Below are 26384 nucleotides of genomic sequence, written 5' to 3'. Positions count from 1 at the left end.
CATCCTGCAATAAGTAGCATCTTTCTCCTGGCTTCTTTTATTTAGCATAATGTTTTGGGGGTTCATTCATGCTGTGGAATGTGTCAGTACTTCGTTCTTTTTTATGGCTGAATAATGTGCCACTGTATGGACACATCATGATTTGGTTCTCCATCCATCTGTTGATGGACATTTGGGTTGTTTCCACCTTGTGCCTATTGTGAAGAGTACTGCCGTGAGCATGCGTGCACATTTGCTTGTTTGTGTACCTATTTTTTCAATTTGGGGGGTAGATATCACTTTTCTTAAATTTTAAAGCAATAGGCAAATGAGCCATTTCTTAAAAAAGATTTTATTTATTTATTTTTAGAGAGGACAAGAGAGGAAGAAAGAGAGGGAGAGAAACATCAATGTGTGGTTGCCCCTTGAGCACCCCCTGCTAGGGACCTTGCCTGCACCCCAGGGATTTGCCCTGACTGGGAATCAAACCCATGACCCTTTGGTTCACAGGCCAGCACTCAATCCACTGAGCCACACCAGCCAGGGCAGATGCATCATATTTTAAATGTTACTAAACCTGCAGGTATTTATAATTAAAGAATTTGTTTTATATCTGTCTCATGCCCCGAAATAGCAGACTTCTGGTTCTACAAATATAGTTTAAATCCCTCCACTTCCCTTGCGTGCACACACACACAGACTCACATGCATGCCCGTTCCTTCTCACACTGTAGCCACCGCTTTTCCCCTGGTTACTGTCCAACTGAGAGACCGTGTCTCTGTTGATGGCTATTGACATAATCCGGTGTTCGGGGACTTTCACTGCCTCCATTAGGCACTCAGCGCCACTCGGGGGATGTGAGAAAAGAGAGAGGGAGAGGAAGGCACACTCTGGAATTAGTCTTGGAAGCAGAATCAGAACTACAAGCGCAGTCAGTTCTAGTGATAAACTCCTAGATGTCATGTGCCATGTTTTATGTCTTTTTGAAAACATTTTCTGTAGCTCCCAGTGTAAAACTGGGGGCTCTGCAAACATTTGTTCAATGAGTTCATCACAGCACTATTTTGAGGTGCTGACAAGCTCCTCAATGAAGACAGCTGCTGTGGGTGAAATAAGGAACCCCCAGAAGGAGAATAAAGGGTTAGCTCACTGCCCAGGATGACAACTGTCGCAGTTAACCCCATGAATGAGCAGGGCCAGCAGTGTCATGTATGGCCATTGGCCTGTCTCCATGCTGCACCTGGGGGGACTCCACTCTCAGTGATTAATCAAAACAAGCCTCCCCGGTCTTTGCCAGGTAGGCCTTCAGGCTGGGGCAGCCTTACCCAGAGCTAAGAGCATGGACTTTGAAGATCTACGGGCCTGGGTTCAAATTCCAACGTGGCTACTTCCTGGCTGTGTGACCTAGGACAAGATCACTTAACCTCTCTGGGCCCCAGCTCCCTCATGAGGTTTCAGTAATCATGAAATGAGCTCGAGCTTATAATGCGCTTAGCGAGGCGCCTGGTGTGCATTAGGGGCTTAGTTCTGTGATTGTTGTTGCTATGTCCTTCCTTCCTTCCTCCAGGAGATGGGCCTTTTCTGTTTCTGATGTACACACCCACGCACACCCACACACGGGGCACACAAAAGGGCACAAATTGCTTATTTTGCTCCATGACAGAGACAAATCCTCTGTGTGTGTGAGAGTTAATTATTAAGTGACAGAGCACAGCTGTGTAACTCTCTGTGTAGCTCCCTCCCCCCCATGAGGCCTGCCCTTCAGATGCCCAACAGGTCCCTCACCTCGCAGGAGCTGCTGGCCCCCTCTGCTCAGCTCCCTAACTCCCACAGCGCAGCCCTGAGGGTTCTCCGCCTCCAAGCCCCAGATTTCCTCCAGCCCTGCCAAGTCTGTCCTGGCCTCAGCAGCCCAGGGCTTCCTTTTTCTGCAAGGCAGGAGCTCAGCCAGGCTGCTTTTGGAGACATGACCCCAAGCAGAGAAAGGCCAGCTGAATGCCTGTGGGCAGGCACCCAGGCTTTGTGTCTGGCCACAACTTGGGGACAGACACAAAGGAAGAGGCTGCGCTTAGAGCAGAGGCAGCCCTGATCCCAGTGTGGCCACACTGACCCCTGTGGAGTCACCGGCAACTGACAGACCCTCTCCGAGCCTCAGTTTCCACAAGGCAAAGTGGGCACCGTAGCACAAGCTTGCATTTGTGGGTTAAGATAATGGGCTAAAGTGCCTGGCACAGCCTCGGTGCGCAGCTCGCGGCGTTTGTGGGCAGTGCGAGTAAGTTGGAGACAGGCTGATGTTTCTCGGGTTCTGGACAGGTTGCCGAAGGGCTCTTGAAATTTCCACTTAGCAGGTGCTGCTGGGAGGAAGACCTAAGAACGGGCTTTGCGCCTTTCTTTGCTGTGTGACCTTGAATAAGACACTGGGTGTTTCTGAACGAGGCTGTAATGGGGGTGGCACAACCACTCCCCGCAGCAGAGCCCCAGACGCATGCATGGCAAATACGCCTCAAGGGCTGTTATTTATTTTATTTTATTTTGCACAAAACCTGCCTCGTAAGGAGTGTGTGGCCAGAGGACAGAGGACTGGCAGACCACCGTGCAGGGTCGCAGTGGGCTGGGCAGAGCCCTCCTGGGGCCGGCGGATCCATCAGCCCATCGCTGATGTCCCGGGAGGCGAGCACAACCAGACCTGGAGAGAAGTCGGGGCAACTCCCCTGATGCGGAAAGAGGAGTCCAGGGCACCGAGACCCTGGGAAAACGGGCCCTTGGAGATGGAGCCTTCAGAGGGCGTCAAACTTTATAGAGCTGCAAAACCACTTTTTCAAAGGAAGCCCCAAATAGAAAACAGACAAAAGCAAAGAAGGAGTCCCCAGGCGGTTTAATTCTTCATTGTGTGGTGGAAAGGGCCTCGTTGTTTGTGGCACGTCAGCAGAGCTCCAGGCGGAGGGTCCCCGACTTCATTTCCTTTACCAATAAAATTTTTTTCTAAAAAAAAATCAGGAGAGACATCTGCATCTGGTTGACAACCTCTTCCTGTTGCAGAATAAGGACGTTAAAAAAAGACAGCTACCCTCTCCCAGCACCATTATTGCAACAAAGAAAATTTGTCCCCTCCTCACACGAAATAGGAAGGACAGAGCTCTACGCGGAGGGTGGGGGGGGGTTGCTCAGCTTCATGAAAACTCTACCTAATCTTGCGTTCACTCATTTGCTTATTTAAAACCCGCTGCCGCCAAAGCAGCAGGTGGGAACCCCTTCAGGAGGTTTCCGGCCACACTTATCCCGGTGCCTCATCTTACAGATGTAGGAACTGAGTCCCTGAAAGCCGGAAGCTCATTCATTGAATGACACTTGAGAAGTGTCTGCCCAATGCCGCATGCCATGCCCGTGTTCGCCCCGGGGTTTCAGAGAGAAATTCTGTCCGGGGGGCCTGGATCCCACGGGGATCCATTCGTCAGTAGCTCACTAGCCCCTGTAGTAGACCCGCTACATGGAAAAATGACTGGACACGGCCTGCAGGACAGAGCCTGATGGGCTTCAAAATCTGAGGGCAGACAGATAAAAGAAAAACTAAATAACGCAAATAAATAAGATGCTTTTACAGAGTGAAAGCGATGCGAGGATGTAAGACAGGGTAACGTGAGAGAGCGACAGTGAGGCCTGGTCCATGTCCCTTTGAGGAAGTGGTATTTGTGTGAGGACCTGAGCCATCAGAAGAACCTGGCCATGCAAAGGGCTGGCAGAAAACATTACAGACAGAGGAAATGGCAAGAGCCAAGGTTTTGAAGTGGAAATGGGTGTCGTGTGAGGGAGCAGCACCAGGAAGGTTCCAGAGTGGCAGCTGGTGGTGGTGAGTGAGGAGGGGTGAGGGGAGGGGCAAGAGCAAGCACAGAGGCTTGAGCTACCGGCCCTCAGGGAGAAAGTCCAGGCCCTGAGAGCTCAGTAGGCGCTTGGCAGGCGTGCAGCTGGGGCGCCAGAGGCCTCCCCCTGGAGGTCTGCCCTCCCCCTGGAGGTCTGCCCTCCTGTACTCCGGCCTGTGATGTGGAGTGGGCACTCCTGCGGGGCTGCTGGCCTGACACATGATCCGGTACGGGGTTGGGTGAACTGGGGCCTGAGAGCATCTTTCCCATCATCTCAGTGTCTTCTCAACCCATCTCTGATCTAAAACCAAGGGACCGAATAAACCTGTCCCCATCCCCAGAAGATGACTGAGACTGAAGAGGCCAGAGGTCTCATTCCACAGCACCACTACTGGCTGGCCCTCTGGCTTTGAGGGGCGCCCTCTGAGTTCGGGCAGGGGTCTGTGGGCCTGCCCAGCTGAGGCGGCACCTCCCACTCCTGCGTGCGTGCGTGCGTGTGTGTGTGTGTGTGTGTGTGTGTGTGTGTGTGTGTGTAAAGGGGGATCTGGGTGTTTGTGGACTGACGAAATGCACTGAATAAATATTCCTTGAGCACCTACTCGATGCTGGGTGTTGTTCTAGGCCCTGCAGATGCCATGGTGATAAATACATGCCTTAGATAAACCCGGGTTGTAGGGAGTACACTAAAGGCAATTAAAGGAGACAGTGGAGCAGAACAATGGGGCTGAGGGGTGGAGCCACTTCAGATCATGTGACCAGGGAAGACTCCTTTAAGGAAAGGCAGTGGAGAGTGGAGCTTGAGAGCCCACCAGCCAGGGGGCATTAGGAGGCAGAGGGGCTAGCAAAGGCACCAAGGTAGGAACAACACTGCAGGTTCCAGGGACATAAGGAAGGCTAGATGGCTGGAGCAGAGAAAACCGGGGAGGGAGGGTACAGCAGAAAATGGAGGGTCTTGCCAAGCTGCACAAGTCAGGGCCTAAGGGGACAGGGAAGACCAGTCCCTTCCTCTCCCCTAGGGTGTTCAGAAAACAAAATCCACATCGGGGTGACAAAAGCTGGCGAGGTAAAGAAAGCACCAGAATCTAGAGACCTGAGTTACTGTCGTGCCTTCCTGTGGGACTGGGGCAAGTCTGCTGACCACTCTGGGCTTCTCCTCTGTAAAACAAGACCGTTAGTCTAGACTAGGAAGATAAATAGGTTTTCCCATTAGTGCCGATTCAGACCAGTGACGGTGTCTGCCAGGACACTGGGCTGAGAGGATGCTGAGGTCCCTTGCGGGTTGATCATCAAAGATGCTGAAACCGATTGGTGATATCTGCCACAGGTGAGAATCAAAGGCAGTTGCACATATGCCACCTGCTTGCCATTCCTGGATCACATGACTAAAGACCACATTGGACATGTCTGTGCTCCTTCCTGTCTTCAACATCTGTATGTCCCCTCTGGTTCACCAGAATGGAGTGCAGTGGGCGCCCCTGGCACAGACTAACCTCAGAGCATAATCAGAGCTGACATGTTACACTGCCCTAGAGTTTACGCCGGCCCAGTGCTCATGACTCATGAGGTCCTCATAGCAACCATGGGGGTGGGGCTTTAAGTCTTCTCTGCACTCCAGGTGTTGGGTTTTGAGGCCTGGAGAGCCTACTTCTGGCCATGAAGCGGGCAAGGGGCAGAACCAGACCTGGAACCCATCTCACTGCAAAGCCCAAGTTCTTCCTGCCGGGACAGCTGCCAGCTCCGGGGAGGCGTGGAGACTGCCCTAGCAGAGTGCTGACTTCTCCTGTCCCTTCCTGTTCCCCTGGAGCCTGCCATCTCCAGCGAATCCTCTCTCCCGCTGCAAGTGCGTGTAGGTTCACTGCAAGGATGTGGATCCCAAGCTGCCCACTGTCCAGGAGCAGGAGGTAGGCTGGCCCAGCAGGAGCCTGGCAGCTCTCCCTTCCGACTGCTGTTTGCTTTCCCTCTTTCCCCACTTCACCTCAGTCTGCCCCTGAAAGGGTGCACAAGAGGGAGATAAAGCAGAGAGCCCAGGCCCAGGCCAGGGTGACCTTTAGGGCAAGGGATCCTGTGTCTGGCTAGGCTCTGTTATAGCGCTGTGGTTATTGGTCCAGGCAGTCTGACGGGGCTACCCTAGTGAAGGCCCCCTCTCCGAAGTGTGAGACCTGAGGGGCAGGTGCTTGGGCCTGCTTGCTTAGTCCTTGGTGAGCATGCTAAGCCAGTGTGCTGGAGCGGTTGCTGAGGGCATGCCCTGGGGGCTGCCTTGGGTGTCAGCCCTGATGAGCTTGAGCAGGTCACATAGCCTTTCTTTCTCATAGTAAAATGGGATTTATGCTGCCACCAAAATAATGCCACATAGCAAAACCCCCCAAATCTCTGTGGCTTAAAGCAACATTTATCTTCAAGGGCTATGGGGTGGACTGCCACTGGGCTGGGCTGGCCCGGACTCCAGGTCCAGGTGCAGATTGGGTTGGAGTCTGCTCCCTGGGCCTCTTGTCCGTCTTGCACCAGCAGCTGCTGGGGCCTCGATTCAGCTCTGTGCATTTATTCTGGGACGGTAGCTACTCAGACATGTTCTTCTCACAACAGTTGACCAGAGCACAAGAGGGCCCCCCTAGGGACATGCAGGAACATCCATGCCTTCGCTCTGACATCTCATTGATCAAAGCCAGCCTCATGGTCAGGCCCAAGGTCAAAGGGTGGGTGGTCACTGCCCATATGAGGTCTTGGCAAGGGTAAGGATGGGTAGTTCTGTTACGGGGAGGGAGTACTTGGGATCTAACTCAGGCTATCCCCGAGGTGCAGAAGGACTCGTATAGCAACCACTGCTCATACTCACAGAGCAATACCACGTGCCAGGTGCAAAGCAAAGTGCGTCAGGGGCAGCCCCCATGAGGTGGCCGTTCCCCACCCCATCTGCTCCACAGTTGGGGAAGTGAGGCCCTGGAAGCTGAAGTCCAGGCCACCTGACCGTGGGTCCAAACCCTTAGCCACTGTGGCCCAGGACAGTGTGGTGTTGCTTACATACAGCCCGACGGTGGTCCCCAGAGGTACCTGCCCTTATTCCTACTTTGTAGCTGGGGTGCCTGAGGCCAGAGAGGAGAGTCCCATAGCTGAGCCCACCCATCCGGAAAGCTGGCAGGTCAGGTCTGTCCGCAGACCTCTGATCCTTTCCACGCTGAGTGCTAAGATCTGTTCTTTTTGGCCTTAAACATTTATTAGGCGAGGGGGGAAGGGAGCATCAGCCTGTGAGTCCGGATGTCCACATTTTGCCTCTGCTGGATGGTGATGTGGGCAAGTCCTCGTTGTTTAACTTGGCCCTGCAGAACTGACGGTGAGCGACAGGAAAGCCCGTTTCCTCCGGAGCCGTGCCAGTGCCGCCCTGCCTGTGCAGGGGACGCTATTTCTATATATCCTTCCCTCCTGGGCCCTGACCCTGACCTTCTGCCGCCCCCAGCTCAGAGGCCAGGGAGAGCTTGGGGCCCCTGAGGCCAGAGGATTTCCTGGCTCCGCTGGACCAGGGAACACTCATCAGGGCCCCCACTCCAGCTCCTCGCCTGGGTTCTGTTTCCAGCTGATCAGGAGGACAGGCGGGGAGAGTGGCACAGGCTTTGGTGAGGGGTGGCTGGCCTAGTGTCCCATGTTTGTCCTCCTGCTTCTCTCCTGAAAAGCAAGAGAGGAGGCCAGCGCTGGCTTCACTCCTGGCAGAGCTGGAGCGCCCGCTCCCCGTTGCCATCCCACTGCCTTACCTGCCTCCCGCTGATGCCCCAGGGCTCAGAAACGCAGCAGCCAACATCTGCCTCTTACCCTTGCAGGGGGAGGGAGGAGGAATGAGCTGTTATTTATCTCTCGACCTTCTTTCGTGTGCCAGATACTATGTAGCAATAGTTATTATACTGATATTATAATAGGTAAAATCACATATATAAAACCACATATTTTCTAAGTGTCCTAGAATGGCCTATACGAAAACTCGAAGAACCCCCAGCTGGGGCTCAAGAGGCCTGGGCCTGAGCCTTGGCCCTGTTGCCAAAAGCCCACAGCCTGACTTCCCTGAGCCTCCACCTCCCCATTTGCTAGGTGATCTCGTGCACCACTCCCAAGCCCGGCATTCCAGAGCCCGGCCTGATAGGCCCGTCTTGAGCAAACGCTGTGGGCCCTTGACTGTCTGAACAAGGAACATCGCCTTCTTAGATTGAGGTTTCATGGATTGTGTAGCATATTCACTGGTATCTAAGCCATCGATGTTTCTGGTTTCTAGATATGAATCTGGTTCTGAGGATGGAGTCAGCTTGTTCTGAACCTCCTTCCTTCCACGTTGCCTTGAGACAGGCCCTTGAATGGGTTGGGCCCGTCTTGCCAGTGGCGGGGGGCCTGGACAGGATACCCTTCTGCTTCCCGCAGGCTCCTGTTATGTGCTTTTGTGTAGGAATTTGCACCCTGACGAGCCTCTTTGTGCTAATTAGAGACCCGAGAGGAGCAGGTAATTATAAGGATGGGGTTGGGGTATCTTGACTTCTGCAGGGTGGGGGTGGGGACTGCAGAGACTGTTGCATTTAATGCCAATCACAGGGGCCCACGGAACCTGACTCTGTGTGTGCGAGTGTGTGTGTGTGTGTGTCTTTAAAACTGCTAATTGCCAGGGTGAAAATATTTTCACAGTTTGCTCTCCAGGAGAGCGTTATTACTGAGCACACTGGCAGCCTCCTTGAAGTCAACCGGCCACAGTCAACATGGAAATCCTAATTAATAGACGCTCACGCTGCTCTTGGGCATGGTAGTGGAAGTAATTATCATGATTTAATTGACTTTTCTCCCCTCTGTTATGCACTCTGCTTTTTCCATTTTCTTGATCTGAGAAGGGGTTTTTTTGAAACCTCTTTTCTCTCCCTCTCCCCCCCCCCCCCCGCTTTTATACAGACTGTCTCTCACACCAATGCTCTGTTTACCAAATCCTATCACAGTAAATATTGTGACAGCACAGATCTCTATATTACAGGAGTGTCCACAGCCCGAGCCAATGGCTGACTTGTTGGGAGCATATTGGTTCTGTAAGGGTGCAGTCAGACCCTGTGAGGTATCTGGCAAGGAGGCAGGGAATCGATTTGCCCAGAGGTTCTGGTTTCCACAGGCTCCTTAGGACTACAGGGGACAGAGGGCCACCTGCACTGGTGCCACTCAAGGCCTGTTGCTGTCAAGATACACTCAGGGCTCAAGGAAATCCAAGGGACAAAAATGGGGGCATCTCTGAGCTTCTGGAACCCGAAAACCATCTGAAGAAATCTCTCCGTGGTCAGGCTCTCTCAGGATGGCTTATTGCTGGCTCTGCTTTGACGAGCGTGTTCTGCTAATTTATCTGGACCTTAACCATCTGGTGAGTGGACGCTGAGCCCTCGTAGGTTTCAGTTCCATTCCCCACACCAACTGGCTGTGCCTTCTGAGCCTCCCTGTGCAAGTCTGAATGCCTTCCACCCCAGGCCATACCTTACACTCTAAAGGTCAAGGGGTTGGCTGCCCTGAACGAGCACAGATGTCCTCCCTGGATCAATCAGCTGTGGCCAGTAGGCAGGGGATCATGCAGTCCACTGTCTACTCCTCAGGAGCTGTGGACGAAGCCTCTTGTAGACAGATGAGACTGTGGGTGGTAGCAACATAGCACTGGGGAACTAGCCTGCTAGGGTTCAAATCCCGGTTCAGCCACTTGCCCTGCATCCTTGGGCAGATTACTTAAAACTTCTGCCCCTTGATATTCTCATCTGGAAAACAATAGCACCTGCTTTGTAGGGCTGTTGCGAAAGATAAATGACTCAGTCTTGTCACACACCACATAAGCACTCAACAAAATGTGAGCTTATCACCAGGGCCAGGTGGACACGTGAGGCCACTTCCGATGTCTGATAAGCAAGTAAGAATATCCTAGAGTTACAGACAATGAGGACGCAAGGAGCCCGAGCAGCCACCTAATTTAACCCTTTCGTTGTACACAAGGGGAGCCTGAAGCACAGAGAGGGGATGTAACCTTTTTTAAGGTCAAATGGTTTAGACTAATATGATATTGAACTATTTTGCATGCAGCTAAACTTAAGACCAAGGCATGCCTTAGGTCCCATTGGGGATTACTGAGAGCAGTTGGCTTTGAATTAGACATTACAGATAATAAAATAAGGTAGAAGAGAAGATGAACTTGGAATTCTTATTTCTTTTCTTTGTCCCCATATGGGAATTCTGAGGTAGGCTCATAATGAGGTTTTAACCTTTTAAAGAACATCATTTTCATTGATCATCTTCTCCAGATGATTCCTGTCTGTTGAGTCAGTGAGCAAGATGTCACCAATCAGCTGTGATTTATTTTATTTTTTTCCTCTTTTTTTAAATTGTATTTTCCCCCACTACTTGTCAGCTGTTATTTTAGATACTTAGCTTCTCCGAGCCTCCGTTTCCTTCTCAGGAGTAGGGACTGTTTCTTCTTGCCTCCTCTTCCTCTCCTTGAACACTGTTTGGCACACAGTAGATGTCCACAGAAATTTCTAAAAATGAGCCGAATGATCCCTCGAGATAGTAGTGAGGGTCAGAAGGAGTCAGTGGCATTGACAGGCCATGTGGACAGCTGTGCCCTTGAACGGTGAGGCCATGAGATACAGGAGCTGGCGTTCCGAGGAGTCCGATGCTCCAAGCCATGACTGTAATGGAGAAAAGATGACCTTTGCTGGGTCCGTTTCTTTCGGGATGTTTGCGGAGGGAGGCCAGACTGGAGGGGTTGAGAAGTGAGTGGAAGCTGTAGAAATGGAACCAGAGGGGCAGACAACTCCTTTGAGAAGTCTGGCTGAGGAGGGCAGGAAAGAGACAGGGTCACCACTGTGCATGTGGTGGCAGCAAAGCGATGTAGACACAGGAGAACCTTTACGTGTTGATGAGACGGGGCCAGGTAGAGGAGGTGCTCTGTAAATGTTTCCTGAATTCACGAAGTTCTATCGGAGGTCTCAGCGTTGCCAGGATCTTTCCCAGCATCCCCAAGAGTGGCTGTGGGTGAGGTGGTCGGTAATAATTGAGAGCCCAAGACTAGTGTGTGGGTCAAGGCAGTGCCGTGTGCTGTGCGTGCTAAATTCTGATCTCCCCAGCTTAACCCAGTGCACATTTATTTCTCACTCAGCAACAGTTCAGTGAAAGTGGGGGCAGCTTTCCACACCCCTAGTTCCTTCCCTCTTCAATATGTGGCTTCTAAGGTTACCATGGAAGGAGAAAGATAAGGTACCGAGGGCTCATCCACTACCTCATCACATTAGTCTGGAAGTACCCACATCACTCCCACTCCCATTGGTGGAAACATATCACATGGTCACATATGTGCACAGGAGGCTGGGACATGTAGTTCCTGGCTGGGCAGCCCCTTCCCAGCAACAACTCTTCACTCTGGAAGTGGAGGGAGTATGAGTGCTGGGGAGCAGCCGCCCTCCTCTGCACTGGAATTCCAACCCCTTTCAGTGTCGGAAGAGCACTGCGCAGCAGCCTGAGGAGACACAGTCTAGCTCTGGAAAATGTCAGACCCCAAATAAAGACGAAGACCCTGCTCCTGAGGGCTAAGGAGAGAGAAGTCATTCACCTGAGCCTCCGTTTTCCCAGCTGCATAATATTAAGTGTTGCCCGACCCGTTTAGGAGATTAAAAGAATGGGGTTGGCACAAGCAGTGGAGCTGAGCTCAAGTACTCACTCTTTCACCCACTAGCTGTGTGACATCGGGCAGCTTTCTGATCTTTCTGAGTCTTTGTAAAAACCCTCCCTGAGTCACGTGAGGATTAGCCGAATGAATGGGAGCTGTTGCTGTGAGCATCCCCGTATCCCCGTCAACTCTCCCTTGGTCGCATCCTCAGAAATGAAAGGTCTTGATGTAGGTTTAAGACCAAAGTGAACAGAGTTGATATTGCTGTGAGGTATTTTTGTCGTCAGCACTTTACATCACTCTCTGAAACAGACAAGCTCTTTGGAGTCGAGTAGCTGGAGGAGGGAGAAGAAGAGAAGGAGAAAGAAGCTGTCCACTTGGAGTTGGGTTTTTCTGTCCCGCTCACACGGGCACACCAGGATCCACGGGGATTGTTTTTTCGGAGAACAGATACTGGAGTTCTGCTCTGTGGCCAGCTGCCGTAAATCAGTTAAAGCACATGGCTTGGTCTTGGCCACCCCACCCCCCAGCTCCAGCACTCACAGGCCCATGCTGGGTTCTGTGCGTGTGTGTGCTGTTAATGTTGAGATAATTATTCCATTTCAAAAGTCTTCCCTCATTGTTAAGACCTGCCTCGCAGTCACCGTTGGGGGTTTGGAGCTAAAGCCTTTGAGTTTTGAGCTCCACTGAGTTCTAAGAAATCTCTAGGCTCCCCGTGCTTTTGCATCTTCCCTCCAAGGTTTTCCCCTCTGCCAGGGAGGGGGGCGCTGACACCTCTCATTTCATGCCCCTCCTAACTGACATAGTTTAGCATTCCACGTTGCTGGTCCTGGGCATGCACTTAGAATGGTAATTTGTTGCCTTCCTTCTCTTTGGGGGCCTCTGATTACCAGTCGTCTGGGTTGGGGGCAGGGAGAGGGGATGTGGTGGCCTCAAAGCCTCTCAGGAAACAAAGCCATGAGGGGGAGGGTACCTGGGACAGATTTAAAAGGAATGTGTCCCCAGGAGGGGAACGGCTATTCTGCTGTACCTTGCATCTTGGGGCAGCCAGGGCCACTCTGTGACCTGCAAACAAAGCTGGGCCCTTGGCCTGGGGCTGTGGGAAGCCAGGCAGGACAATGGGAGGAAGGAGAAAGCGTGGAGATAAAGCCCTGGGCCCAAGGATCTGTGCCTGGGATTCTTGAGGCCCAGCTCCTCATACCCCAGCCAAGAGGAGGCTTCAGCATAAACATGGGCTGGGTTTCCTGCACTCACAGGGCCCGTGCCCATTTTTTTATTGCGCTGTTATGGTTGAGATAATTATTCCATTTCAGGAGAGGCTTGTGCAAGGACAGACATGTCTGATGCTTCCACAGGGACACTGCTATCATCCATTCATTCAGGCCACCGACATTTATTGGCTCGGCCTGGCCTGGTGCTGGGAATAGAAAGAAAATCTGCCCACCCCGCTTCTCAACAAACCCTTCTGCAGTCCTGGACACAGATTGCAAACAGACTCTCCCAGTTCAGGGTGACCGGAAAAACAGTGTTGTGTGTGCAAGGTTTAGAAGCCTGGCTAAGGACGGGGAGGTTGACGACCTTTTGGGGGATTGGTCAGGCAGGGCCCAGGGCTGGGAGGCCAGGCGTGTTCTAGATGCTCCTTGAATATCAAAAGTGGTCCAAGAGTTCCCTGTGTTTTTCTTTTTAAAACAATCTCTACTGACTCAAAGGACTCAGAGGCCATCGGGTAGGGGGGCTGACATTTATCCAGCACCTTCCATGTGCGGGGAACTGTTGTTTTTAGCTTTTACGGATAACCAGTGATCCTTTAATCCTCAGGACCCCTATGGGGAAGGGCAGACTTTCATCCCCATTTTACAGATGAGGGGACTGAGGCCCATCCCGGTTAAGTAACTGGCCCAGTTCACATCCCTGGGAAGTGGGCAGCTGGGTGGGAGCCCGGGTCTGCGTGACTGCAGTGCCCTCTCAGGTTCTCAGGCACCGGGCTGGACCTCTCCTAGTACAAGTCGGGTCTTGCCTGATGTGCCGTGCTCCAGTGGAGTGGAATCCCCTGCTGTGGGGGCCTGCTGATGGACTTGAGTGGGGAAAGGACTCGGGGTCTGGCTGTCCTGTTTAAGGTCTCTGGGTCCGCATTTGAGCCTGATAGAAATGTGTGGGGGAGGGTGGTCTGGGTTCCCACATCACCTGGGGCCTGTGTGCTCTGAGAAAGCCGTTGTTTCACGGAGTCTCCAACTTCCCCAGTGTACACGACAGAGCGCCTGCTGGGCTTGATTTTGTCTCAGTATGTTAGAGTTGGGTACTTGCTCACACATCCTGTAGCACAGGTCACGTCAGGCAAGGGGGCCTCAGAAACCCCGGGGTGTGCTGTTGCTCTGCCTGCCTAGCTCTGGGGTCTTGTGTCAGGGGCTTCTCTCCTCTCTGCCTCCCTGTCCATCCTTTACTGAACGAGGATAAAATCGACCTTAACAGACTGGAGGAAAGATGGCGTGGGATGGGGGCTATAAAACCCTTTTTGCACCACAGAGTTTGGAAGATAAAGTAGAGAAAAAGGGCTTTCCTGGAACAGGGAAAGCTAAAAGGCAGATTGCACCCCTCAGTCCATGAGCAGGCATCTTCAGATCGCCCGCGCATCTGCTGCCTGGCATACCACGCGTATGAGCCTCCAAGCATGCCGGGTGCCAGCCCTGTGCCCAGGGCTTTACACATCTCATCTGCTCTCACTTTCTGGAGATGAGGAAACAGGCACAGGGTGGTGAAGCAACTTGCCCAAGGTCACACAGCTAGTAGGTGGTAGAGCCAGGATTCAAAACCCCAAAGCCAGGGTTCTTCCTGCCATGAGTCTGCCTCTCCCTGTCCATGTGGGCTGTGGCCAGACGCACGCAGGGGCTTGTGCCCTGAGCAGAACCTGAATCGGCCATAGTGCAGGGAGTTGCTCTGGGAGTTTAGGGAAAGGGCGTGGTTTCATTCTCTGGATAATGTCATTTCTCCTGTGTTCCTGTTTCCCCCCCAACCCCCCATTAACCTTTATGACCTTGTGCCCAGCTGGCCACAGCCTTACTTGGTTGGGAGGTTCTTTCTACCACCCATGAGGAGACTTGGATTCTTGGGTGCCTCCCATTGTGGCTGGACCAGGAGCCTTCAGTTCTCCAGGGCCCTGACTGGGTGACCAGCCCCTCTGGGCTGGGCTGGAGCTGTGGGTGGAGCCAGCCAGCTCTGCCACTATAGTCCTGTCCCAGGTCACTGCTTCCACTCACCTTTCCAGTGCACTTGATGGTTTCCCAGACTGGCTCCTATAATCTGACCTTGGGTCTATCCTGTGACCCCCAGGCTCTGGGGTTGCTTTTTCAGGTTCCTGATGGTCCATAACACACGACAGGCATCCCCGTGTGGGAAGCCCAGAGACAGACCAAGACCATTGCCAAAAGATTTGAGGGCTCAGGAGGGGCCTCACCCTTGGAGGGCTCCTGTCTTGAATGGCTTCTGATGGCAACTCATGTTGAGGGGCAGAGGTGGGACAGAGCGGGAGAAAGAAGGAAGCAGTGACTTCGCATGTGAGAACCAGCTGTGGGCTCTGCTCTGAGACTGAAACCATGTGACTCTGGAAGTCCCTTACCTGCCCCCGGGCCTCAGTCTCCTCATCTGTGAAATGGAGACATGGAGTGGGACAACTGAATTAGATATAAATATCTCTACCTTCTCCGCTCTGAATCCCCAGAAGTCAGGGGATGGGGCTCCTTGAAGAAAAGTAACGGGGGAAAGAACTGAGGCAAAAACTAGGCCTGTACTCTGGGGATGTGAGATAAAATAATCAGGAAACAGCAAGGAAAGAGAATTTATGATGCATCAGTTTACTCTGCTGTCTGTCGCCGCCTCTGTCACCTGGCCACAATGCCAACATCTAGAAAGAATGGGTTCCTGACATCCTGGCTCTGTTTCCATCCCCATCCCGGACCCCTCTCCCCTCAGCTTGTGTCCCACGCCATTCCGTCCCAATTTCTGCTCCTCCTTCCTTGGCCATAGCTTCCCCCCTTCCTCGCCTCCCCTGCCCCCCTGGGGTCTTCACTCTGCATGTTCCTGCTGGAGCAAAGGAGGAGGTTCAGCTTTGTCGTCTTTGTTTATCTCTATCACTGTCTCAGCCTGAGCTCAGGCTAAAATTATCCACCTTTCAAAACATGGTCTGTCCAGCCACATGTGGTTTAGAATATCACCCAAGGGGCCCTTTCCCACGTTTCGATGCACTACAGAAGGTACCTTTCTGGTTAGGAGACTCACGTGTGTGCTTGAGAGAAGGTGTGCGAGGTACACCTGGAGACGGGCACGTGAGAAAAGGGCAGAGTGCAATCCTGTCAAAGCAGATGGCAAAGAGGTGGGAGCCCCATGCCTGCCTGCCATGGGCTGGCCGGAGGGTCTTTGGCAATGCTGATTTCTTGGGGACCCAGGTTCCACAGCTGTCGAGGGATGAGGTCCTCAAAGCCTTCGTAGGGCTTCATGGGTGCATCCAAAATGCCATGCTGAGGCGGGGCCCCGGATAGCCCGGCTACATTGAGTTGACAAACATGAGTTTGCTTCCATAGGGGGAGATTCCTGAATTTCTGGGAAACTCCAGACCCGCATGGTCAGGGGCTGGATTTCCCACCATCTCCTTACTGATGTCACAGCTTCCCGCCCCCTCCATCCAGTTCCCTTTCTTCAGCCTGACTGCAGTGAATGGGGCCTCAGTCTACGCCAGGTCCAAAGCCATTACCAGGGAATCTCCTGGACTCTCTCCTTCATCCCCCCACATCCAGCCCATCCCAGGTCCCATTCAGTCTGCTTCCCAAATCACGCAAGAATCCACCCCCTTCTCTCCATCAGCTCCCTCACGATCTCCTATCCGGACAACTGGTCTCCCCATCTCCTCTCAGGCCCTTCCCGCTAACCCAGTGTCTCTATGAAATTTTTAAAGATAGGTTTATGTTTTAACTTATAGGCTTTATTTTTTAGAGCAGTTTTATGTTTACAAAAGATTTGATTAGAAAGCAGAGTTCTCAAACACTTCCCTGCCAACACACACGGTTTCCCCTATTATTTACATTGTGTATTATTGTGGAACATTTGTTACAGTTGGTGAGCCAGTATGGATAGGTTATTACTAATTAAAGTCCATAGTCTACGTTAGGTTTCCGTCTTCGTGTCCTGCACTTTGTGGGTCTTGACAAATGTGAACTGACTGCGTCCGTTGTTACTGTTTAGTACCGAATAGTTTCCCTGGCCTGAAATGCCCTGTGCGCTGCCTGTTTATCGCTCCTTCACCCTCTCAGCCTCGGTGACCATGGCTCTTTTTACCGTCTCCATCGTTTAGCCTTTTTCAGAATGTTCTATAGTTACAGTCAGTGTGCAGCCTTTTCTGACTGGTCTCTTTGACTAAGCAACGTACACTTCAGGTTCGTGCCTGTCTCTTTGTGGCTTGGTGACTCGTTTCCTTTTATTGCTGAATAGTATTCCATTGCATGAATGACCACGTTTGTTTATTCCATCTGTGAGTCCTGTTGAAGGACATTGCCGTGGGTCCCAGCTTTTTGGTAACAGTGATCCTGAATAAGCTGCTCCCGACACTCACGCGCAGGTCTTTGTGCGGAAGCACGCGCTTGGCTCATTTCGGTCAGCACCCGCGATCACGAGTGCCGGATCGTACAGTAAGAGTGTGTTCAGTTTTGGAAGAACTGACAACTGTCTTCCACAGTGACTGCATTTCTACCGGCCATGAATGGGGGTCCCTATTGCTCCACATCCTTGCCAGCACTTGGAATTGCTGTGTTTTTTCGGATTTTGATAAATTTGAATTTGGGGGGTTTTCATATGTCTGCAGCAGCATCTCATTGCTGTTTTATAGCCCAGACATTTTGCAAAAGGCAGTTTGGATGAACCATACCTCTCCCGGCATTCTGTGTTCCCACCGCTCTTAGAAAAATACCCCCACCCCTCTGATGGTCCGCTTCTGCCCCGCTGGCCGGGTCACATCACCCCCTCCCCCTGCCCACCCTGCGCCATCCACACCGGCCTCATTTCAGTTCCTAGATCAGTGCCAGCCCTGTCCTGCCTGCCTGGGGGCTGGGCACAGGCTGTGCCCTCTGGTTAGAGCACTTGTCCAGCCCTCTCTGCACCTGGCAGGTCCCTCGCATTCCTCAGTGTCCAGCTCAAACACACCTCCTTGGGGAGCCCTTCTTCTTCTCTCTCATTCTACAGTATTTATTGCTTTCATGGCACATATTTCAAACTGGGTTCATAGATTTATTTGCTGGATTATTTATTTAAAATAGCCTGAGAGTGCCCTGGGGGCCGAGACCACGTCAGGGTGTTCGCCATCACACCCTGTGTACTGCACTGCACTCGGCATCAAGGCGTCCCTCAGTATGTATTTGCCAGTTAGAGAATGAGCGGTTGGGTTGGTTGAGCTGAACAGGAAAGGGAAGGGAAAGTACTTACTGCGCATCAATTAGGTACCAGCTATAGTCTGGCCACATTCATGTTCATTGTCTCCTTCGATTTTAGGAGGGAGGATCATCTGTACAGGTGAAAAACTAAGGAAGAGGGGGCTTAGACTAGAGATCACTCAGATTCCTATGGGGCCAGGCAGCTAACGCGAATAGTGAGCAGGCCGAGTGACAAACCAACAAACCTGCAGCCCAGGCTTGATGGTAACAAGCATTACCCATGACTCTATTGTCTGGGAGACATCAGGGAGCAGTGGGGAGTGTGATAAACTTTAACACATATCTCATCTAAAGAGAGAAGCCACTTTTTAGCTCCAGTATTTTCATAACTTCTGAAATGTAAAAAAAAAAAGTTAAAAACTGAGGTTTTTAAAAGAGATATTTCCTAACTGTTAAATATTGCCAACTCAATATTTAAAATTGCTCACAATTTTAAAGTATTTAAAATGCCGCTGTGCTGTGGCTGTATGAGGCCAGTGGAGGTATGGTCCATCAGCCACCGGCTTCAACTCTGGCTTAGAGGACAGAAAGCAGAAAAGCAGGGGAGGTCTTTCCCACCTTCCCACAGATTGGGCGGGAATCCCAATCTGTCCCGCCCCATCAGACCTGCTGGAAGGCTCTCTCCTGTGCTAAGAACTGACGAAACATGATGTGTCTCGGAGCTCTGGACTCACACTGAAGACATGGTCCAAAGGAAAGATCTCAGGACTTCGTGGTTCACTAGAGTTGACAAGCATTTGTTACATTCCAAGGCCCTTGACCCAAGGACTTGGCTTTGAGACAAGCAGGCCCACAGATTCAGACCTGGACATCATTGTGCTTACATGCGTATCCCATCGACCACTTCTTGGTCCTGTTGGGAAAGTGCGGGCAGTCAGAGAGTCTCGACCGTTCATTTACTCACCCACTCATTCACAAATGTGCACCGACATCCACTGAGCGCTGGGCAGTGTTCTCCGTGCTGGGGAAATGGTGAGTGAAGTCTCTGCCCTCGTGAAGCCTGACTTCAGGGAGTGACTGGAGGGGTGGGGAGCTGCCCAAGACAGTCTGGTCCAGGAAGTCTTCTTGGAGGAGGTGATGTCTGAGCAGAGACCTGAATGAAATGAGGGAGTGAGCTGAGTGAAAATTCAGGACAAGAGATTCTAAGCAGAGAGGAGCCAAATTACCTGCAATGGAGCAGCTTGGGGTGTTCAAGGCCATTGATCCAAGAGGGTAGGGGGGAGGAAAGTGGAAAGAAACAGTCACTCCCCTTCCTGAGTTTGGCGGATGCCAGCCGCCCAGCAGGGAGGCAGGACTGGGAGCGGACAGGCCAAGCTGTGGAGCAGAGAAGGTGCTTGCACCTCTGGCCTCAGTGCAGATGCTGGATTTGATACGCACCTCACCTGGGCCTTGATTTCTTCCTCTCAACATGGACCCTCTGGGTCTCTGCAATCTGGGGACACGCAGGGGAATAGACACCCCCCACCCCCCATTCCTGATCATCGGCAATTAAGTGCTCACTCCCACCTGGAAGAGTAGGCTGCTTTGCCTGTCAGCCACCCAGGGAGAGCCCACTGGTAAATAACAGGCAGGTGGGCACGGCTTCCCTTTGAAACGGGCTTTATAGTGGCAGCCAGGAGATGATTAATTACTACTGCCCCCTCTGCCCAGCCACGTGCGGCCCAGGGATCAGCTATGCTTCCAAGGCTTAGCCCAGGCAGGAGCCCTGAGGTTGCTAGGAGCAAAGAGGGGGCTTTTTATAATTCTTTTCTCTCCCTTTCAAAAGGACCCTTGGGGGTCGGGGGCATTGGGACACTGAACATTAGCCCCTTTCCTGCTTGTACCCCTCGGGCTCCATGGGTTTCTTCTCCAGGAAGGGAAGCAGCAGCCCCAGGGAAAGGCCCAGCAGTTGGGTTTCAGATCACACTGTGTGTGTGTGTGTGTGTGTGTGTGTCTGAACTGGCAAATGATGAATCCTTTGTTTTTCTGCTTTGATGAAACCCAAGGCCCCACAAGGAGTTTTCACCCATCGTCCTTCAGTAAATGCATCTCCCCAGCACTCCTTCCTCCCTTTTCTCGTGTCTCCAAGGAGTTGGGAGCCATACAGAGAGGCTAGGCACGCAGGATTGGTGTCAGGCTGGTGAGGGTTCAAATCCCACGTGGCTGCTTACTCATTCTGTAACTGGGGCATATCGTTGAACTTCTGGCCTCGGTTTCCTCATCTGAAAAATGGGAATAATCATAGCTCTCACCTCCATCTCTTTCCCTCCCTTGGAGTCTCCTTGTGTGGCTTTGCGTTTCTCTCTGTCTCCCCTGCCCATCTCGTCTCAAATCCAAACCCCTCTGCTGTCTTCTCCTCTCATCTAGCCTGCCTCCCTCTCTCTGTCCTCTCTCCCCATCCCCTGGAGTCTCAGCCCCAGGGGTGTCTCTCTGCCAGCTCTTCATCACCACCACCACCTACCTGCCTTCTCTCTGCCCCCTTCATCTTGTCTAATTACTTGCTGGAGCCAAGATTGGCACCACCAGGACTAAGCATGCAACAGGAAGTTGGGGGGCAGTGACAGAGTGATGGGCATGGGGGAGGTGTTCAGGGGCCATGTAGGACTCAGGGGCACGTTGGCCAGCAGGGAGCAGCCAAAGGGCAGGGCGAGCCAGTGACTGTCTGTCTAGGGAGGCTGAAGTGAGCGGGATTTGTTGATTTCTGGGGCCCAGAGCAGACTCCTGTCCTGGGTGCATGCTCGCTCCCAGGTGCCAGCTCAGTGGTGGCCCATCCTCAGCCCCCTCAGAGCAGTGACCGGAGCATAGCCAGGACCCCTGCAGCATGCACAGCTACCACAGGTGAACCTAGGCTTTGCTCCACAGGACACAGAGGGGCTACCTTCTCCAGGTCCTTCACAGGGAGAAAACCTGGAGCAAGGTTACTTGAGGCTCAGTTTATCCACCTATAAAATGGGGCTGGTAATGATGCAGAAGTCATTTCTGGGAGCTGAAGGAGGCTGCTTGCAGAGGGCATTCTGCAGTCTCTGGCACACAGGAGGGCTCCATGAGGACTTGCCAGTGCTGTCACCTGGGAGTCGGGGGGGGGGGGGGGCGCGAGAGGCAGACTTGGCTGTCCTTGCCCGTTTCAGCTGGCCACGTGTCTTCCCCCCGCTTTAGGGAGAGCTGGGATTATAATAGCTAGATGTCATAAGACACCACAAGATGAAGCAACACTTGCACGGTGCTTTAGAAGGAATAAAACCCTTTTCATAGGTGATCTCCCTGAGTGCTCCCAACAGCCCTGGGGTGAGTGAATGATTCATCTTGCTTTGCAAAGGAGAAAACTGGAGTTCAAAGGAGTGAATCAACATGTGCACCCAAGGGCACCCAGCTCTGAGCTGGGATGGAGCAGGATTCCAGGGCGGGCTGGCTCCACAAGGTGCTCTTTCCACTCCTTGGCTGCCTCCCAGAGGGGCAGGCACAGACTCCGATGGGCAAAGCAATCTTGGGCTCAGTTTCAATTTCAACATCCGTGCAGCTGCATGCTGCTTGCCCGTGTGCAGAGCATGCCCCGTTAATGATCTTGAGTGACAATGACACAGCCTGCAGTTCGGGCGGGAGGCCGTGGCCCCACTTCACAGATGAGGAAAGCAGAGCCTGGAGCAGGGAGTCCAGGCAGCACGACTGTCTTTTAGTAGATGGCGAGGCCAGGAGCGGCTGGCTGATTTTCATAAAGTCACAGAGGGAGAGCGAGCAAGACGAGGGGCTTGCCAGATGAGGAGAAAGCAGAGAGAACTGCTAACCTGAGCACAAGCTCCCGAATTCCAGCACTAGAACCCGAGAATCATTCTCCGGGGCTGGTAGACCTCAGAGATGGTTCGAACCAAACAGTTCTCCACTCTAGTAACTTTTAAAACTTCTGTTTAGGAATAACATATATATGGTAAAGGGCATCCATCTCTAGCGTACAGCTCAATGATTTTTTTACACCCCGAGTAACCAATCAAAATACAGAACATTCCCGTCCATCAGGCCAGAAGGCTCTCGGTGCCCATCCCTGTCAACGCTCTCCTCCCATCCCCATCGCCACCCCGCCACCCCCGCTAACTGTTCTGGCGTCTGCCACCATCAAGCTGTTCTTGTAGCTTGAGCTTCATGTAAATGGAATTCAACAGCGTGAACTCCTCCAGGTCTGGCTTCTTTAGCTCAACAGAATGGTTTCATGGCCCATCATCCATGTCGCCGTGTACAGCCGTAGTTTGTTCTTTTCTACGGCTGGGTAATGCTCCATCGCATGGATACATGTGACAACGCATCCACTCTTCCATGGCTGGACACTGGGTCGTTTCCCTTTTTGGGCGCTTATGAATGAAGCTGCATCACGCGTTCCGGCCCACATCTTCGGTGGGCATACGCAGGCACCGCTCTTGGCTATGTGTCACTGGGAGTAGAAACGCCGAGTTGCTGTAGCATAGGCAAAGGTTTAGCTTGAGCAGACACTGCCCGAGGGAATGGTTGTCCCGTTGGTCAGTCCTGACAGCCGTGTGTGAAAGTTGTTGTTGCTCCCCTGGCTCACTCACACTTGGCATCATTCGTCTGCTCAGTTTCAGGCAACTGATGGCTCTGTAGTGATGCTTCATTGTGGTTTTTATTTGCATTTCCCTGCTGAGTAATGATGCGGAACCCCTTATTATGGGTTTATTGGCTATTTAGATATCTTCTTGTGGGAAGTGTACCCTTTTGGCCCAATTTTAAACACAATTGATTTTTGTTGTTGTTGTTTTCTTACTGATTTGTAGGAGTTCTTTATATATACTGGATTTGAGTCGTTTGTCATTCACAGATATTGCAAATACTTCTCCCAGTCTGTGGTTTGCTTTTTCAGTGTCTTCATCGTGTTCAAAGATAGATAGTTTGAGAGGAAAGAGAATAAACATTTATTGATGCTTAACGCTCGTCACCCCTCAGCATGGTGGACACTGTCACCCTCTGTCTCTCCACACCCCCTCCCCACCTGACAATAAGGGGTTTAAGGAAGTCACCCAAGATCTCCAAGTTGGCAAGCAGCTGGGCTGGTTTCTAGTCCCAAAGCTCCCCCTTCCTGCTTTGAGTGTCAGTAGGAGAGGAGGTTCCCAGGCCCCTGCTCCCTGCCCCCTTAGCCACCATCGACAGCTGCAGAGGTGTGTGATAGGGGAAGTTTCTGTCTCTTTGCCTTCCCTGGAGTGAGAGCTTCCTAATTATCCGCCTTGTTTTGTTTGAAGTGAATTTCTTGGCATCATCAGCTACATTCCATTGCCGATTCAAAAGGGCTTCCAAAAGTGTATTGAAAAGGTTGGCACTGGCTGGTGTTTGGGATTATTCTTAATGCCAATATCTTACATGTATATAATTCCTTTGATTTATAAAGTGTCTTCCTAATTGTTGTCTTAATGCATATTCATTAGCTTCAGCCAATGAAGTAATTAAGCAGGGCAACCATTGTTAGAGAGATCACGTCCTGCAGATTTTTCCCGAGGGCTGACCCAGCACAGCGCAGGGGGACACAGTTGAATGAGTCCTGTGCTTGGACATTCGAAGTCCAGTAAGATGTATGTCTCAGGTCAACATCCAATGCAAGGGTGCAGTAATAGAGACTCATTTGTCGTTCAGTGAGTTTTTACTATGTGGCAGGTACCATGTCCAGTGGACATTGCAGAGAACAAACCAGAAACCAGATACAGTCCTCATGGAGGTGGCAGAGGTGGAGAAATTGCAGTGGGAGCATGGCACCTTGCCCTGGAAGAGATGGGAAGCTCCACGTAGGAGGCAACATGTGAATTGGGTCTTGAAGGATGAATAGGAGTTCATTAGATTGGGGGAGAAGTGCATGGCATTCCAAACCAGAGAACCCCATGGACAAAAGCCCGGATCTGTGACATACCTTAGGTCACATGGCCAGGAAATGGGTGAGTCTTCTGCTTCTCAGCCCTGTGTTCTTCTACCCTCCATGCTATCTCCCTTGACACCCCCAGGGCACATAGACCACAGAGAAGTGGGTGAATTAGCGCGGCCTGTGGCATTTCCACCCAGTGGCTAAGCCATCACTGATGCCAGACCCAGGGGCAGTTCACCAAAGCAGCACTAGCTGTCCTGGGTGTGTCTCATGTAATAACCAGAATACATTATCAGCTTAGGGATTCTGGGACTTTCCCAGACTCCTACTGGCCTTCCTGAGCCTTAGTTATCGCATCTGTGAAGTGGGAATAATAATAACAATAATCGCGGCATTGATGGAAATTTCTCTTAGTGCCAGGCACTGTGCTGAGCGCTTTGCACACAGTATCTCCCTTAATCCCCACAACAGCCCTGTGAGGTATGGGTCTTCCTATTATCCTACTTGACAGATGGTAAAACTGAGGATCAGAGGGGTTACACAACTTCTCCAGCCTTTCACAGAGCCAGGAAGTGGCAGAACCTGAATCACTTCCCACTGAAGCTAATAGGTCTTCCCTCTCCCACCTCTGTCCCCACCCCCAACATACATCTCCGGTGTTCAGTGGGTGTCTGCTTCCTGAATGTCCATGTCCCTGGCAGCTGGGATCTGGGGGGTAGGTCTGTGATTTGACAGGGGAAAGCATGTGGTAGGGCCCCATCTCCTGAGAGGCCAGAACTTCCGATGTTTCCTGACCTGCGGAGTCTGGCAGTAGAGGTGCGTCATACAGCAAAACTCCACGACTCGGCTGGGGCCTGGCTGGTCCAAGGAGCCCCAGACATTCCACAGAAACAGCCGTCCCTGGGTGTGTGTGGGGCCAACACCGCTGAGAGGAAATGGAGTTGCATTTGTTATAAACTCTGAACCAAGTCAGGCTTCCTGCTCAGCAGGAAAACAGGTAGGAAAGTGTCCCCTTGTCAGGGGTTTTGTCTCTGCTTCCATTCCGCAAGCATTTGAGCAGTTCTGCTGGGGGTAGGCTTGTGCTGAGAGGCAGAGCGGAGTCAGCAGTATCCAGTCCTAGCCCATTAACAGCCACCATTAATTGAGCGCTTACTGCATGCCAAGCACAGAACTGAGGACTCTGAAGACATTTATATTATTTAACCCTCAGAAGGACCCTGGGAGTGTGATTATTCCCTCGGGCTAGTGGGGGCGGAGGGAAGCCCTGTGCAGAGCTAAGTCTGGCCGAGGAAGAAGGGGGAGCTTGCTGTGTGTGTAGAGGGGTGGGCACAGGGGTGTGGGCTCCGGGGTGGAGAGAACACCAAGGAGATCAGGGGACAGGGTGGCTTCTAACCAAGGCCCTTGAAGAGGGGTAGAGTGGTGACAGAAGAAATGAGGACAGTGGGCCTTCCCAGCAGAGGCAAAGGCTTAGAGGTGGGAAGGCACAGAGTAGGCACCGGAGGACAAAGGCCGAGGGCACGCCCCCCAGGCAGCCGGCCCTGTGCAAATCTGGGCTCCCTCCCTCACCAGCTCTTTGCTCCTCGGTGAGTTCCATGGCCGCCCTGCCAGCTCCTCCATGCTTTTTATACAAGTCAAGGTGAAAGTCACATAACATTCAATGAGCCATTTTAAAGTGAACACTTCAATGGCATTTACAGTGTTGTGTAACCACCACTTGTACCTTGTTCCAGAACATTTGTATCACCCTAAAGAAGACCCCATGCCCACTGAGACCCCTCAGCCCTAGCCTCGGGCAACTGCTTTTTTGCTTTCTGTCTGTATCAGTTTACCTACTCCAGAGATTCCGCATGAGTGGAGTTATGCAATATGTGGCCTTTTGTGTCTGGCTCATGGTGTGCAGTCACCCGTATTATAGTATGTATTACAGTATTCCGCTTTCCGGCTGAATAATATTCCATGTATGGACATAGCACATTTACCTGTTTCTCCATTCAAAGGCTGATGGGCATTTGGGCTGTTCCCACCTTTTGGCTTCTGTGAGCGGTGCTGCTGTGAGCATGCGTGTGCAGTGTCTCTACTCCCAGTCTCCAGTTCTTTGGGGTCTGTACCTAGGAGTGGAACTGCAGTGCTAGGGCGGTGCTGTGTAGAACTTGTTGAGGATACATCACTTCTTTGAACTTCAGTTTCTACATCTGTAGAATGGGTGCCAACAAGAGCTTCCCCATGTGGGGTGGATGGGAAAGGATTCCCGGATTAAATGAAGTGCGATGCCCAGGGGAGCGAATGCTCCAGGTGCATTAGGGAGAGGCCAGGTTGAAGAGGGCTGATGGTTGTGGGAAGGAAAGATGAGGGGACAGGGCTCCCCAGTGCCTGGCTGGACTCAGCTCTGCCCCTGAGCAGAGGGCTCTGTCTGTAAGACGTGGGCCAGAGTGAGCAGGTGGCTGGTGCCCTGAGAACCAGGCCCCCTTCCTGGATTTGGATCCAGGGAGACTGGCTCCCCACCCCATGGGGCAGCCCTCATCCTTGGGGAAGCCCCCATTGACTGGCAGTGTACTTGTCCCCCATTTCCTGCTTGCCCCCCTCTCTCCTACCTTTC

The 26384-nt window shown here is 52.2% G+C and overlaps 1 protein-coding gene across 8 annotated transcripts in view; it reads left to right on the top strand.

The window, feature by feature from the left end:
• Positions 1 to 26384, top strand: part of TSPAN18 (tetraspanin 18) — a 163305-nt gene that overhangs the window by 74698 nt on the left and 62223 nt on the right. Inside the window, exon 1 of one of the 8 annotated variants that reach the window (XM_024559032.4) lies at positions 5606 to 5735. The exons of the other annotated variants lie outside the window; for them this stretch is intronic. The gene's annotated coding sequence lies outside the window, so the exon portion shown is untranslated. Of the gene's footprint in view, positions 1 to 5605; positions 5736 to 26384 lie in introns of those variants that run through there. 8 annotated transcript variants of the gene reach the window in all.

The sequence above is a fragment of the Desmodus rotundus genome, chromosome 5 (genome assembly GCF_022682495.2).
Source record: "Desmodus rotundus isolate HL8 chromosome 5, HLdesRot8A.1, whole genome shotgun sequence".
NCBI classification, from domain to species: domain Eukaryota; kingdom Metazoa; phylum Chordata; class Mammalia; order Chiroptera; family Phyllostomidae; genus Desmodus; species Desmodus rotundus.
Note: the sequence above shows the minus strand (reverse complement) of the source record. Positions and strands in the feature narration are given on the sequence as shown.